Consider the following 12,822-nt stretch of genomic DNA (forward strand, 5'->3'; position numbering starts at 1 on the left):
CCCAGCCCCTCCCTGCACGACGGACGGATACAATAATCCCCTGTGGGCTGGTGTAACCAGGAGGTTCCTACCAGTATTAGGTTTATGAAGTGACTTCAAAAGTCTGCAATGACTAAGCGATGAGAGCAATTGCGGTTTTTTCTAACCTCCTTAAAGTCTCAACGGGTGACAAGCTCGGAGTTTTTAGAATGTAAAAGTACTTCTGATCGAGTAGGTCCCCCAACTTGTAATTGGGACGGCCAAATTCGCTGCAAGTTGAAGGGAATTTCAAAAACACGCACCAACAACCACACACACACATCAACGACTCGCCACGGACATGCAGGAGCAGCCCGGATGTATCGAGAGGTTAACCAAGTTCCAAGCGACAGCAAAAACACCGCGGCATAGTCATGGGAGGCCTCAATAGGAATGTCCGCAAAACAAACAAAAAAAGACACGGAGATGAGTGGATGGTTGGCAAGTTTAGCTTGGGCAGGAGGAATGAAAGGAGACCACCTTCCTCGACTTTAACACGTAGCAGGCTTTCGCGAGAAATATTATTCGTAATAAAGGTTTTTGGGTTGGATCGCGTTATTTATAAATGTGTCGAAACCCTCCACCACCCGACACGGCCAATCAGTAAGGGATTTGTCACGTAAACAAAACGCCAAATAGTTCACTACTTCAGCTCACCGGTGTGTTGAAGAGTGAATCCACAACATTTGGCAAATCGCCCGATGATGCTGCATGTAATTACCAGCGAAACGTAATACCAGATTGTAAATGTTGTGGATGCACGCTTCAACACACCGATGGGCTGAAATAGTAACTATTTGGCGTTTTGTTTAAGTGACAAATCCCTGACTGATTGGCCGTGTCGGGTGGTGGAGGGTTTCGACAGATGTATTCTTCCTCGAGTTCGCAGCCAGCAAAGGCATTCTGTCATTGCGCATGATCTGTGTTTTGATTTAGTGCGCTGATCTTAAAGGTGCATTGAAAAATGTTGATACTCCGACTGATGCTCCTACTGTTGTGGAGTGACTCATGCAGGCAGCTATGGCTGCAGAGTTTGGTAGTACATGTTGTTTACGTCGTTTATTGTGAAAATTCGGTCACAGTTCCTATGACCACTGTTTCATTGCTTTTATGGCTTTATTTTGGTGATTTTCGAAAAGTTTTTGGTTTGGCCATGTTTGTTTGTTGTAGTACAGAGTGAGACTGATGGCCTTAATCTAAGTTTTATTGTGGTTGTTGTTGTTGTTTGACTTGCATCCCACTGGGATATTTGCACAGGGTTGGTGTACGGTGATTTTTTCTGCAATATTTTTCTGTCTTTTCTTGGATTTTCTGTTTGCACATAGTCACTTAAGATGTTTTCTTGTTCATGTTATTTGTTTTCTGTTTGTTGCGGTTGCACCCGATTCAAGAGCCGAATGGCTCACAGGGCTATACCTAATATATGAACTTTGAACTTTGATGAGGGCAGCAATACGTGCACGAGCGAGATGCCAATGTCGAGGTCTGCTGTGCACGACGAGAGAGCTTCAGGGGGGAGGCCGTGGAGTGGTGTTGTTCCTCCTCGACTTCGAGCTTTCGTGACTGCAGGAGTTCTTGTTATTGGGTCTTTCGGGAAAGTCACGTAGAAAGGTTCAAAGAAAATTTTGAAAAAATGTGTTATTTTCTTTGAACCTATCTACGTGACTTTACCGAAAGACCCAAGAATATGTGTTGATCCTCCTTCTCCTCCTCCGTTAAAGGAGCGCGGACTACGCGTGTACGTACGTATGCTGAACCTCTTTCGCACCGTACCTTGCCAACCGCGCTAATCGGAAGTGCGGGGCGAGGACAACAAACTAAACCCAAAAAGCAGTTTCAAAGAAGTTAATGTTCAAGATAGATGTTTTTAACGTGCGTATAGCAACCCAGTTGGTTTAGGGGCCGTCCATAAATGACGTCACGCGATTTTTGACCCCCCCCCCCCGTTCGTCACACGACGTCACAAAAAGTCAGACCCCCCCCCCTCAAATATGACGTCACAAAACTCTGTCACCACCCCCCAAAAAAAAACATACTTCAAATCGCTTTAAACTATTGTCATTGTCGTGCGTATTTAATGTGGCGCTGCACTCTGATGTTGTAGGAGAAAACATTTATCAAAAAGTCTATTTAATTAAGTAGAACGTGTTGTCTGCATTTATTTAAAGTTGCGCATTTGGATGTGACGTCACATTTCTCACCCCCCCCTCCTCCTCGTCAAACATCGTCACAAATGTTTGACCCCCCTCCCCCCTAGGTGCGTGACGTCATTTATGGACGGCCCCTTACCGCACGGTCCATCGTTTGCGTGGCCACAAGCGGGGAGGGGGTCCGTGCTCTTGCCGCTTGCCGTAGAGGCTCGCGGTTCGAGGTGCCCCTCGTGAATGCCGCCGTGTGCACGAACAATGAGCACGACGGCGCTCCAACTCTGCTTCGCAACGGGCGTCAAAGATGCCGTGGTATTATACTGGTAGGAACCTCTGGTTACACCAGCCCACAGGGGATTATTGTGTCCGTCCGTCCGTCGTGGAGGAAGGGGCTGGGTAGGGAGGGTGGGGCTGGGTGGGAAGGGGAGGGGAGGGTGGGGCTGGGTGGGGAGGGTAGGGCTGGGTAGGGAGGGGAGGGTGAGGAGGGTGGGGCTGGGTGGGGAGGGTGGGGAGGGGCTGGGTGGGGAGGGTGGGGAGGGGCTGGGTGGGGAGGGTGGGGCTGGGTGGGGGGTGAGAGGGGTGGGGCTGGGTGAGGAGGGCTGGTCACCCCGTGGTGCCTTTTTTATTTATTATCCATCATCACGAGATGAAAATTCGCATTATCCCCTCGTTCCAGATGAGTGGGGGTGTCACTGTGTCGAGATGTTAACTACCTCCCCTGGTATACAGGAGGTCGTGGGTTCGACCCCGACCCTGACACCTGCTGTATATTTTGAGTTTTCATGTTTCTCTCCCAGTGGTCGCATAGATTCTTCTCCGTTTTTTTTTTACAAACATGCGTTTGGAGTATTTGGCTGCTATGACAACAACAAAATCCACCTGATAGGCACCTTGGTTGAGCTATCATTTGGGGCCAGGTCGATTCTGAAAAAATTAACCCGTGAAGTTTTTCACTATAAATCTTTTATATGCGTGGTATCGGTTTTATTTTATTATTCATTTCTGTTTTTCTTGAGTAAGAGTTTCATTTTTATCACATTGGCCTTTGAAACGGGCGGCTAGAGTCCTCTCGTCCTCTGGCTTGAGATGGCTGCCACCTATGGGTCAGATGATTGCCTGCCACCATTAAGCAATTGGTAATTAAATAGAAAAAAAATCCTAAAATGTTGAAAATTTTGGAAAAAAAATTTTCACGAAAATAAATTGTCACGCACAACGAGTCTGTGTGCAAAATGTCAGCTCGATTGGATCACGGGAAGTGGGTTAAAAAACGACCGAAAGATTTGCACGGTCGTAAGCGCGCAAGCAAGCAAGCAAGTGAACTTAATATAAAGGATTTAAAAATAGCTCCGATATAGCTCAGTGGGCCTTACCTGGAAAAATAAAATAAATATATACATATAGTTTAGAGCAGAAGTTGTTAACCTTAACTGCAGCCTTGCACCCCTTTAATTCTCAATCGTAAAAAAAGTTATAATGTTAATGAATACATAGGCTTGATGAAACAAAGTAATTGTACTTACGTGCCCGTCCTTCATTTGCGTTTCGATGATTCACCTCCCAGAAAGGGCATCTCGCACCTCCAGGGGGTGCGTGCACCCCAGGTTAAGAAGATCCACTCGTTTAGAGTGCGATGTAGTGCTCATCCCCATTCTCCAGAGTTATGACCACCGTGGCCACGCTAAGAGATCAAACATAGTAAGTAAGAGGCTTCTCACAACAACAAAGACAGCACCCACCACGTGCAGCGTACCGGTGCATTACAAAAGGGCTCCTATTCATTTGCTGTAGAGGCGAAATGCACTGACAATGAATTGAAGGATCAATCGTTTTCATGCATCTACATTTACATTTTGACCGCTGGTAAATGGGATTAAATCACGTATCGATAAACATCAATTTCTGTGTCCATTAACCCGTTAGCTTTTTGCTACAAACAATATCCAGGGAAATTAGAGCTGACACCTATCCAGGTTTGACCAGGACAAGCCAGGAATTGGCATCTGTGTTCAGGGGGTAGATATGAATTTTGTACCCTAGATCTGGTACCGGTATTGTGTTGAACTTTGCTACTGCACAGACTGCATAGTTCAAGTTCATGTATTAGGTATAGCCCTGTGAGCTATTCGGCTCTTGAATCGGGTGCAACCGCAACAAACAAAAAACAAAAACATGAACAAGAATACATCTTATAGTGACTAAGTGCAAACAGAAAATCCAAGAATAGACAGCAAAATATTGCAGAAAAAGCACCGTACACCAACACTGTGTGCAAAAATCCCAGTGGGATGCAAGTCAAACAACAACAACAACAACCACAAGACAACTTAGATTTAGGCCATCAGTCTAACTCTGTACTACAACAAAACAAACATGGCCAAACCAATAAACTTTTCGAAAATCACCAAAATAAAGCCATGAAAGCAATGAAACAGTGCAGGTCATAGGAACTGTGACCGAATTTTCACAATAAACGACATAACTAGCCCTGGCCGAGGCAACGTCCGGGTTTGGCCTACAGGGGAAAAGGTGGCACTCCTTTATTCATAACAGGGAAATCGCCTCTGCTGCTGTTACCATCTCTGCCATGAATAGTCGGCATTTTGATCAATGACTCTTTCTTCATAGCGCAGAGATATTTGCTAGCCATCGAACAAAGACGGTCACTGCATCGCACGCTTTCAGGTGCGCTTCAGATACTAGGAAGCTGCTGGAGCTATGCAATTTTAAATCTAGATTAAAAACTAATTTATTTAAAACTGCTTTTTTCTGTTTGGTTTGCTGTCCTTCACCCGCACCTCCTATTAGCAAGGTTGGCGACGTACGGTGCTGAAGAAGTTCAACATACATGTATACATACAAGAAGGGCCATTGTCCGAAACGTCACTTATGGCTGCGTATATTTGTCTCTCTATGGGGCAGTGCTCTTGACAAAATTTGTTTCTGGCTGTGATGAACCCACGGTTCAATTGACCACGTTGACTAGATTGTCAATGATGTATCCGCATTTGTGCTTGTCTGCATTTGTTCTCGCTACATCACATGGACCGAGCGTTGCATTTGGTGTTACATTGGCCATGGAATTCCCAACGTTAAATAACCGTTTGAATTACTGGTGATTAAATAACATTTTAATTCCATGGCAAACAACAAAAAGTGAACGTTTATGTAAATTTACAAACTTCTCTGTTAATTATCCTAATCATCAGTTGTTGGTTGAGCGCCTCGTTGCACTATGCCAATTATCGACAAGCGGGAGACAAAGGCGGCTGGGCTGGTAGTGTGTCAGAAGTGGTGGCTCTGGCCTATTCGTGATCCCAAACAGTGTCCTCCCGTTTCAATGTTTCGTCTCCTCGTGAGATAAAGAGCAGAGTTGGCAGTGCTGAGCACACTGCTACTGCAATACCAGGCAGCTGAGTTGAATTCAACACCGAGCATCGCGCGCTCTCAGGCGCGCTTCTGCGGCCGTCTGGAACGCTCTCTCCTTCCGATATTAGGAAGCCACTTGAGCCGTGCACTTTTAAATTCAGATTTAAAATTCATTTCTTTCGAACAGCTTTTTACGTAAACATGACAGGAGTGCCAAGTACAGTATGGGAAAGATAAACAAATCACTTTTTAAAAAATACGAATAAACCCACGGTATTTTTTTTATATTACTGAAGCCCATCTAGATAATCACTTAGTTTTCAGAAGCGACTGTCTATCACAAATGACAGCTCAACGAATTGGCTCATCACGTGGGCATTTATTGCAAAGTCATCTTAATAATCTAAATGAGTGATGGGAATGGAAAAGAATGCGAAACAAAAGTTCGTTTGGGTGTCTCAATTCCGACATTCGTGTGATAACCATGAAACACATCTTCCTACTTCGTGGTACTCCTTTATTGCGTTAGCCACCACTCACAAAAAGTCAATAAAAGAACCGGCTGACTACCTGCGTGAGAGTAGGTGTGTGTGTGAACGCTTCACCCAAAATGTCTTTCTAAAAACACAACGATTCATCGCGGCAGCTATCCTTTATACTGGTAGGAACCTCCTGGTTACATCAGCCCACAGGGGATTGTTGTGTCCGTCCGTCCGTCGTGCAGGGAGGGGCTGGGTGGGGAGGGAGGGGCTGGGTGGGGAGGGAGGGTGGAGCGGGGCTGGGTTGGGACGGTGGGGCTAGGTGAAGAGGGGCTGGGTGGGGAGGGTGGGGAGGGGCTGGGTGGGGAGTGGGAGGGGTGGGGCTGGGTGGGGAGGGGCTGGTCACCCCGTGGTGCCCTTATAAAACTCAACGTTTAACCTACTCACGCCGGCTTGTGCCCACCCTCACAGTCGGCCATATTTGCAGAATACACCACGCCGCCGTTGACCCTGGTCATTGACCGAGCAACCCAACGTTCCTACCAGCTCCCTCCGCAGGAATGTGTTTGAAAACTCATTTATCTAGAACGGATTTTTGTTTGTGTTTAGTTTGTTGTCCTTCCCCCCCACCTCGCGCACCTCCTATTAGCGTGGTTGGTTACGTACGATGCGAAAGAAGTTTAATGTGCATGCGTGCGTAGCGCTAAAACTACTAAGCGCGACAATGTATCCGCAGAAGGGGAGACGCCAGTGAACGTGGGTTGCTGTAGGAGCGGCGCTTCTTTCTTAACATTAAAAACATTAAAACAACTGCGTAAGGGGCCGTCCATAAATGACGTCACGCGATTTTGGACGATTTTTGATCCCCCCCCCTTCGTCACGCGGCGTCACAAGAAGTCACACCCATCCTCAAATATGACGTCATAAAGCTCTGCCCCCCCCCCAAAAAAGAAACATGCTGCAAATCGCTTTAAACAATTGTCATTGTAGTGCGTATTTAATGTGGCGCTGCACTCTGATGTTATAGGAGAAACCACTTATTTAAAAGTCTATTTTATTAATTAGAACGTGTTGTCTATATTTATTTAAAGTTGCGCATTTTGATGTGATGTCACATTTCTCACCCCCCCCCCCCACCTCGTCACACATCGTCACAAATGTTTGACCTCCCCCCCCCCCAGGTGCGTGACGTAATTTATGGACGACCCCTAACACTGAAAAGTTCCATTTAATTTTAACATCGCATTTCTCTCGGGAAGTAAAAAAAAAGTTGATGACATGAAGGTCACGCCTGCCGCTTGAAACATTAAAATTCAGTCCGTGCCATTAATTACTGCGATTCTTCCTCAATCCTGTTGAACTGTAACGTTGGCTAGCAATTTGCGATCAACATGTTTTCAATCTCTCTCTCATTTAGCGTCAAAGAGGCTTTGCTGCCAATGAGCCAAAGGGAGGGAAGGGACACGCCGTGAATGTGTTCTGCTGCGTGTGTAATGCGCCGGCAATCTGGCCAAAAAAACAGTGGCAACTCAAGAACGTGGTGAACCTCATGGACACTCGTGATCAGAGCGCGCGCGCGTGTGTGTGTGTTCAAGATTTTAGGTCATGCATGAGCAATTAAAATCTCTGTGTATGTTGAACTTCTTTTGCACCGTACGGAGCCGAACCGTGCTAATTGGAGATGCGGAGGAAGGACAACAAACTAAACACAGAAAGCCGTTTCGAAAGAAACTCGTTTTCAATCTGGGTTTAACACATTCCTGCGGAGGGAGCTGGTAGGGACGTTGGGTTGCTCGGTCAATGGCCAGGGTCAACGGCGGCGTGGTGTATTCCGCAAATATGGCCGACTGTGAGGGCGGGCACAAGCCGGCGTGAGTAGGTTAAACGTTGAGTTTTATAAGGGCACCACGGGGTGACCAGCCCCTCCCCACCCAGCCCCTCCCCACCCAGCCCCTCCCCACCCAGCCCCTCCCCACCCTCCCCACCCAGCCCCTCCCCACCCTCCCCACCCAGCCCCTCCCCTCTCCACCCAGCCCCACCCCTCCCATTTTTTGATGCACGACGGACGGACGGACACAATAATTCCCTGTGGCCTGGTGGAACCAGGTGGTTCCTACCAGTATAAACTCGTTTTCAATCTGGGTTTAACAGTGCATAGCTCCAGTCGCTTCATCATGTCGGAGGAACATTCCAGTCTTTGCTTGTTAGCTAAAAGCCGCTGCGAGGGTGACCGGATTTCGCGTGAAAATGGTTTAGACTCCTTGGCGAGATCAGCGAGGTAAGTGTGGCTCATTTGGGGGAAGCGCTTCAATGACTCCGGCCTTACAACGGAGGTATCGTCACTGTTGTTGCAAAAATTGCATTGGCCATTAGGGGGCCGTCCATAAATGACGTCACGCGATTTTGGACGGTTTTTGACCCCCCCCCCCCTTATCGTCACACGGCGTCACAAAAAGTCAGCCCCCCCCCTCAAATATGACGTCACAAAGCTCTGCCCCCCCCCCCTAGTTTTTTTTTAAAAAAACATGCTTCAAATCGCTTTAAACTATTGTCATTGTAGTCCGTATTTAATGTGGCGCTGCACTCTGATGTTGTAGGAGAAACATGTATTAAAAAGTCTATTTAATTAAGCAGAACGTGTTGTCTATATTTATTTAAAGTTGCGCATTTTGATGTGACGTCACATTTCTCAAACCCCCCCCCCCCCGTCACACATCGTCACAAATGTCTGACCCCCCCCCCCCCCATAGGTGCGTGACGTCATTTATGGACGGCCTCTTAATCAAATGCAAGAAATATATGAAATCAAATTCATTCTCCAGGCACGGAAGTTGAACCAGTGGGTTGTTCCTTCAATCCCCTGCCTCTGTCCACCCGACAGCACAAATGGGTACAAGAGAGTTGGTCGTACGTGATGGGATAAAATGTGGCTACTCCCACCACATACTCTTAGGTTTTTTCGGTAAAGTCACGTAGGTAAAAAATAAAATTAAAAATTAATAAAAGTAATTAACTTAAAAAGTTAACAAAAGTAATTAACTTTTAATTTTATTTTTTACCTACGTGACTTTACCGAAAAAACCCAAGAGTATGAATCCTTGCAGTCACGAAAGCTTCAAATCTAGAATGACTCCCACCACCTCAAATACAGCTGGCCAAAGTGCTGATCGCATCTCGGATTCGCACGGCTGGCTACGTACGGTGCGAAAGAAGCTCAACATCTATACGTCTCTAGAGCGCCCTCTCGTGTGCGCCCTTCCCGCCAGCAGCGACGCGAGTGAGCAATTGCAGGGCTGCACCTTTAGCAAACACTTGATGATGATGATGGGAATCACTAGAGAGACGTCGCACTCAATTGCAAATGTTTGAAGTAGTAATGAATTGGCACGCTCTGTTCACGTGACAAGCATTGTTGATTGGCTGTGTCGGGTGGAGGTGGGTATACGACATATTTACAAGGCCTAACCCAAACAACTTTATCGTGACTAGTTTGCATAATTATTATAATTGTCGTGCCAGGTTATAATTTATTATATCCAAACACAATCTGCATAACCCGCAGCATGCATACATAGATAGGGCACAGGCACATTCGCATTGCTCCACATTACTGAACAGAATGCCAAAATCTTATTTCCCTAAAGGTAAAGTGGTTTTAACTTTTGAAACCTCTTCCTTGTGAAATTAACAAGCGGCTGTTATAAGACTACCCTTAGCCTCAGTAGCATGGCCATTGCAGCGTTTTGCTTTTGCAAATCAGGCCGAGTGATTTCTCGCGTCTTGTAAGACTTGTCCGACACTGGGAGCATATTTCAACTTTCAAGTGGGTTTCTTTTGCCAAGTTTGGTGGGCGTATGGTTGAAAAATATCGAAAATAACAATGTACAGGCCTTTGCCAATTCATAGCTTATTTGTAAGCCTCTGTATAATTTTAGGGCTGCGGGTTTTTTATTATTATTTTAACCCAGGCTTTAACACTGTGCTCTGCTCTTATTTTCCCCGTGATTGAGCCCGAATAAAAACGTGTACCGACCATGCATTCCTACGCTCCTCTGTAAAAAACACAAAATCATGTTCCATGTAATTTTCGAAATCTTAAAAAAGAACATGGTACTGGATATCAAGATGCTTCACAGAAGTGGGAACAACACTGGGGGTGCGGTGGGTGGGGGGAGAACGTGGAATAGGGCGGAGGGGGGGGACTGGTAGGGGGTGGTGGGGGGCTCAGGGGATAGGGGGGGGGCTCAGGGGAGGAGACAATGGGGGGGGGGGGGGAAAGGGCAACAGACAGCGTCACCGCAACTCAGGGCCAGCGAAGCCAGGGCCAAAAGAGCTACAAGGAGCAACCAACTCAAGTCGTGTAACCTTGTTTGCAGGGGTGAGTGTGTGAGGGGGGGCAGGCATGTACACCTCATGGGGAGTTCGGGGGGGGGGGCACGGCACAGTCAATGTCAAACAAACTTAAAACTTTCAACAAATATTCGTGTAAACTCCTTTGGCACAATTTTATTTAAAGCAGATGGAGATTATATTCTTGGTTCCATATTCTTGGACTTTACCGAAAGAACCAATACATTCATATGAATCCCTGCAGTCACGAAAGCTTTAAATCAGATGGAGATTACCAGACTGGCGTGCTCTTCTAAATTATGTATCCCCACGCCTGCCGGGCCCCATCATGCATTATAATATAGAAACAAGTATGGTACATTATTTAACAACGTAAAAAATGCACGCAACAGTCCATTGAGACCAAAGGATTCTCTCGAAAACAGCTATAGAGCTGGTGCTCAAATAATTATCCATGACATTACACATTTATTTGGCATCCAAAGTTCACCCGAAAATAGTTACCGTACTCGTTACATAAATAGACAAACTAACAAGCACGCCATCAAAACTTTTTAAATTCATCTCTATAATAATAATAAAAACATCTTGTACGTTTGATAATTATTATATAAACACGCAGTATGGCAAAACAAACTATCTAGGTTGGCATATGTTGGTTACAGATTTCGCAGTCTTTATATTTTGAGTACAAATTCTCATTGCGGGTGAACTCAGCCTAAGTGACCCTTCACTGTGTGGGAGGGTGACCGTGCTGTTCCGTGAGAGACAATGCCCCCACTATCATGGTAATGAGGAATTTTCACCACTGGCTGAGGGACCCTGATGGTGAAGAGTGCCACCCCATTGCTTTGATTTTCATGATTAATAATCAGCACGGCTCGCATGGACAAAATTAGACAAAAACGACCCACAAATTACTCCTTTGGAATATGCTAACACTAAACTCCTCAACAATGTTTTCCTATTGACAACGTAAGGCCCACTGAGCTATATATAGCTCTTGTTCAGATGCGACCTGGCCACAAGTGATAGCTCAACAAAGAGGCCGATCACGTGGACATTTTATAGCAGCCAAATACTCTAAACGTGTGATGTTGATTCTAAATGTTCGAGGACCACGGAGAGAACTTGCAAACTCCACATACACAGGCGTCAGGGTCAGGATCGATCTCACGACCTCCTGTATACAAGGCGAGGTAGTTAACATCTTGCCACCATCGTGCCCTCCTGTAAAACTTGGTAGCACCCATCTGAAAAATAGTCATGGGAAGCAGCGAGGCCTTCCTGGGTAAACAAGCATAATGATGATAACATTATTAATTAACAGAGGTGCATGCCTGTAATCCGGCGGTTTGGAAACAACATTGGGTGAAACACATGCATTTATTTTAACACGTAGGCGAATTGCCCGATGATGCTGGATGCAATTACCAGCGAAACGTCGTACTCAAATTGTAAATGTTGTGGCTTCAACACACCGGTGGGCTAAAGCAGTGAACTATTTGTCTTTTGTCAACGTGACACTTTTTTGCTGATTGGCCGTGTCGGGTGGTGGAGGGTTACGACACATTTATAAATAACGCGATATAAACCCAAAAACGTTGATTATGGACATGCATTTATGAAAAGTCAAGATGCACTGAACGAGCTGAGAGGAGACCAGGAGATGGCAGGACAGCAAATGGGGACACGAATCCATCTGTGTGGACTTCTGAATGCTGGCGCGGTGGTGACATGAGCCGAGCAGAAGAGTAGCGAATTAGGTAGTCTGTGAAATATGAAGACCAAAACCACTATGGGCGCTTTAGAGTGACTAAATTAACTCGAGATGTATGTCAGAATAAATCATCAAAATGCCAATAACGTGTGTCATGGTCAAATACACGAAAGACTCAACACAGAAGATCTCTGGGTTTGATCTTCTACGAAGCTGATGGTTTACCTTAAATCGCATCCACTGCACAAACCATGGCAGATGCGGATACCTGCCCCTCCCTATGGCAAATTCAAACTCTCCAGTGTGCGACTGTGGTCATCCGGAACAGAACGTGCAACCTGTAATGACGCAACGCTCGATCCACAAATACAAAGGAGAAATCACGGCGATGATGCACTACTCCGCAGCTCCTGAAGCGGTCATCTGGCCTCACCACCTGAATGTTGAATTGCAGTTGTTGCTCTGCGTCTAACAGCGGCCGTACGCGAGAAAGAACATGGTGAAATATGGATGTTACTGCGTGTGTACTTGCCACATAAGTGGACTTGCCGATGACTGATACCAGCGGTGGAAAGATCGGCCTCTGTGGAGGAGGCTCGTGAAGGACGCTACTGGGCAGTTGTAGGCAGTCGCCCTCCAACAACAACGGAGGGTGGAGGAGCACAGCAATTTGGCACAGTAGGGGGCACCGGTGGTGCATCAGCCAGTCATCTCAATCAGTCGACCCGTGGCACTTGCT

This window comes from Lethenteron reissneri, chromosome 8 (assembly GCF_015708825.2).
Source record: "Lethenteron reissneri isolate LAM-NWPU_2019-01 chromosome 8, ASM1570882v1, whole genome shotgun sequence".
Classification (NCBI taxonomy): domain Eukaryota; kingdom Metazoa; phylum Chordata; class Hyperoartia; order Petromyzontiformes; family Petromyzontidae; genus Lethenteron; species Lethenteron reissneri.